The following is a 4,396-nucleotide window of genomic DNA, read 5'->3' as shown; positions in this document are numbered from 1 at the left end:
TCTGTTATCCAGGCCAGCAGGGTGGGCCGGCTCCCAGAGCTGCTTCCATGTCGTGGAGCGAGTTACCTGGCTGATAAGGAAGTATGCGTGTGCACGTGCGTGTTCGTGTTCCTGGAGAGCCAGCCCGTCTGTGCCCCGGGGACAGAGGACCATGGCCCAGTGTCTGTGTTCCTCTAGTGGAGCAGCGTAGCCTGGGACCATCTTACTGCCCCCGAGCTTGGGTCCCAGGCCCCACCCTCTGATCCCTGGTACCCCCCGCACCCCCCTCCACAGCATGGCTCTCCTCTCTCCTCTCTGCTCAGCTCGGCTTCCTCCAACGCCCAAGCTTTCCAGGTTCCTTCATGGACTAGAGGGGCCTCTGCTCTCTGTCCTTGAGCCTATGGGCCCTCGGGACAGGGCCTGCTCTGAGAAGTTTCTGGGGCTCCAGACCGGGCCTGGCTGGGAGGGCGATGTGAAGGTGTGGAGGGCCAGCCTGCCAAGGTGGGGTGCAGAGGTCCAAGGGCATGGGGAACCACAGCCTGCCGGCCCAAGGGCAGGCCCAGGGTGACAGAAGGGGGCTTGCGCCCTGGGTGGTACCTCTCCCTGCTGGTCCCTGGCGCTCGGGCCCACTCCTGCTTGAGCGTATTGTTGGACGAGCCCACGGGGCCACGGCACACAGGTGTGTCTTCAGGTCTCAGCTCTGCCCTCCCGCAGCTGGTGTCTTGGGCGCTTTTCTCTGAGGCTCGGTGTCCTCATCTGCAGCACGTGGGCACCACCCAGCAGGCAAGGGAGCTCGGGGCAAATGGGACCCTAGCACCAAAGCTGTGCTGCGAGCAGCGGTCAGCATGTTACCCCCGCGCCTGCACAGCCTCTCCCTCTGCCTTCCTTGCTTGGTGACCCAGGCCCCTTCCTTCCTGGCCCCAGATCTCAAGGGGGCCCCTGCACCATCTGTGGGATAGGAGGCGGTGGTCGGGGGAAGGAGGCTACATTGTTCCCAGGGCCCAGTGCCATCCCCCGTCTCACTTCCTTCTACCACAGAGTCCCTTTGGGAACCCCAGCAGACCGGAGGAGCCCCTGCTGGGGTCAGTGTCTGCCCGCTGTCCATGCTCGGGCCTGGGGGAGGGACTGGTCCCAGCCGATGGGTGGCACGCTGGGCAGTGGGCTTGTGCTGGGTACTGTGGCAAGACAGGGCCCACCAAGCTCTGGGTCTAGGGGATCAAGTCCCATGAGGGGGGCGGTGCAGCCCCCCACCATGGGTGAGTGCCACCAGGGTCTCAGCTCCACCTCCCTGGGACTTCATGCTAGTCAAGGCTTGGAGGGGATGGAAGCTTGGACAAGGCAGGCCCACCCCGGGTTTGCCCGTCTCCTAAGACCCACAGAGCCTGGCCTGGTCATCGCCAAGGCCCTTCCTCCTTGCAAGGCTCTGTTCTGTCTGCACACCCGCCCACACGCACATCGGCGGCTTATAAAACGTGATAAGTGTCTTCATTTTTAACTTCGATCATGTTTCGGATAGTGATACATTCACACGGTTCCAAATTAAAAAGGTACAGAAAGGATAAAAAGTGAAGTCTCCTTATTCCCATCTCCCCTGTGTCCTTCCCCAGAAGCAACCAGGGTTCCTTCCAGGACCCCTGAGTCTGTAAAACTTAGCCAAGGAAGGGACCTGCGTCATGAAGTTTCGGGCATGGGTGAAGAAGTCGCTTTTGCAGAGGCATCGAGGTTGGGGGGCGGGGCGGGCAGTCCTTGAGCCCTGTAAGAACTAACTTCTTAGATTGATAGAGTCTTCAAATAATGGATCTTAGGGTCTTAGGAAAGAGGGGTGTCCTGAGCAGTCCCACCATCTCTGGGGGGCCTGCCACGTGCCAGGCTCTGCTTGGCGGTTTGAGCTTTGCTCTCCCTGCGGATTTAGAGTGAGGGTTAAGAATTAGCTTGTGGATTCAGACACCTGCAGGCTGGGGTCCTGGCTCTGCACCTTCCCAGCTGGGGGACTCCAGGCAAGTTCCTCCACCTCTCTGCCCTCTAGCTCCCGGTGCGAAATGGGGAGCACCATCTGAGAAAATGCGAACGTGCTGGAGGGGGGCCTGGTTTGCAGCCCACACTCCCGGGAGCGGCGGTTCTTACTGACACACACCATCTTCCCATCTTCCTTCAGCCTACCAAGCACCCCTCAAGCACATGTCAGCCCCATTTCCAGGAGGGAAGACTAAAGCACCAGGGGTGAAGCCGTGTGTCTAAAATCACCGGGGCCAGGCGGTCCCCGCGCCGGAGCCCCCACCGTCGTGCCTTGCTTCTCCAAAGTTCGGAAGCCCAGAGCTTGCTGGTGTTGCATGGGGCGGAGCACACAGCAGCCAGGCTCTGGGGACTGGCATGCTCTCTGCTTTTTGGGGCAGCCTCCCTCCCCTCCCCGCCCTGGCCTGGCCCCATTCAGCACTGGGCTTCCCACCAGAGCTCCTGACTCATGACCGGCCTCTGTTTTTGGATGGGACGCAGTGGAAAGCAGAGTTCTTCAGCTGTTTTCCTGGAAGTCATGCTAGCTAGGGGAAGGGCCCCCGGGCGGCCCCAGGCCCTAGGTGACAGAACCTAACCCTGGCCATCTTGCATCACCACCAAAAACCACTGTGAAAAGCCAGGCCTTTTAAAGAGAGGGGCCAGGCCATCGGGCTGACTTGGACAGTCCCTGGTTCCTGGCAGGGCGCGCCTTCCAGGAAGCCCTCCTGTACTGCACTCCGTGGAAGGCCACCGGTATTGGGGACCTGTTGCCCCATGGTCTTTGCAGAAGCCATTTCCCCTTAGACTTGAGTTTTTCTATCTGCCAGACACAGAAAGGAGTGTGTGACCCGCCTTTCTCCTGGGAGAAAGGGAAGGAACTGTTGACAAGTCAACATCTTCATGCGGGGGCGAGCGCTCTCATGGGAGAGGGTGTTCTGTGAGGGTGGCTCCTGGTCAGCTGTCCTGGCCATCCCGTGGTCCCCAGGGAGGTCAGCAGACTCCAGCCCAGGTCTGGTGCAGCTGCGAATGACCCCGAGCAAGTGACTTCTCTCGGGGGGGCCTGGTGGCAGCGGGGACCCTTGCCTCAAGGCCTTACCCTATGTGTCCGCTTACCCCTCTGAGACTTAGTTTCCTCATCTGTCAGTGCAGTTAGTGAGGAGGGCAATCCCGTGAAACAAGAGGCCCCAGGAGGGGTCCCGGGTCAGGCGATGGCTGGAGAAGGAGAGGCAGAGGCGGGATTGGGGAGCCGGCCTTGACAAGGAAGTGCAAGTCATCCCACAGAGGGAAGTGGCCCGGGCCTGTGGGGGTGGGGCTGCGTGGCAGCTTGGGGTGCCCTGGTCTCCTGGTCCCAAGGAGCCCACCCCATGGCCAAGACCACTGTTGCGACCAAGGCCACTGGCCATGCCTTCTGGCCAGGCCCCGCAAGCCACAGCCCCTTCCTTCCTGTGAGCGCAGCCCTGAGCCTTTGCACCTGCTGCCCCAGCCCAGTATGCACCGCCCCCCCCACCGCCCCGCCGCCTTCGACTCCCCCTTTCCAGGGATCATCTCTCCCGCGAGGCTCTTAGACCACCCCGAGATGGCACAGAGCGAGGACCATTAATCACACACCAGCTCATGCGTCTGGGCTTCCCCAGAGGGAGAGAGTAAAGACTGGATTAATGAACAAGGCCATGAAATACTGGGAAACCTTTCTATCTTCAAAGATGAAAGGAGCGGAGGGCAGTAACACCTCGCATCTCTGCCCCGAAGCTTTCGGGCTGGGCGGGCCTTCCTCGCGTCTGACGGAACTACCTCGAGCTTCATTTCAGACGTAGAGTGACATCGAGGAAAAGTCAAAGAGCACAGGGCTCAGCCACAGGGCTCCCGGCTGGCACATGACCGCACCTGTCTGTGCCTCAGTTTCCTCATCCGTGAAAAAGGGATAATTAAGGGCGCCCGCTTCACAAGACCGTGTGATGAAAACATCACCTCGCCCCAGTGTCAATCAATATCTGAAATGAAGCTTGACGTAGTCAGGTCAGATGCAACGAGGGCCTGCCCGGCCAGACAGCTCAGGTGCAGAGATGGGAGGTTTTACTGCATGCGAAGCGTTTAGAACAGAGTGGCTCTTGGGAGTTAAACAAAAGTCGGCTGTCTACCCAAAAGAATTGAAAGCAGGGTCTGGAAGACGTATCTGCACCCCCACATTCACGGCGGCACCGCTCACAATAGCCAAAAAGTGACAGCAACCCAAGTGTCCATTGACAGGTGATGGATCAACAACGGAATATCATTCAGCCTTAAAAAGGATGGACATCTGACACATGCTATAACGTGGATGAACCTTGGGGACATTATGCTAAGTGAAATAAACCAGTCACGAAAGAACAAACACTGAATGATTCCACACATGTGACGTACTTAGAATAGTCAAATGTTTGGAGAC

The sequence above is a fragment of the Pteropus vampyrus genome, unplaced genomic scaffold (assembly GCF_000151845.1).
Source record: "Pteropus vampyrus isolate Shadow unplaced genomic scaffold, Pvam_2.0 Scaffold725, whole genome shotgun sequence".
NCBI lineage: Eukaryota > Metazoa > Chordata > Mammalia > Chiroptera > Pteropodidae > Pteropus > Pteropus vampyrus.
The sequence above is the reverse complement of the archived record's forward strand: the minus strand, read 5'-3'. Positions refer to the sequence as shown.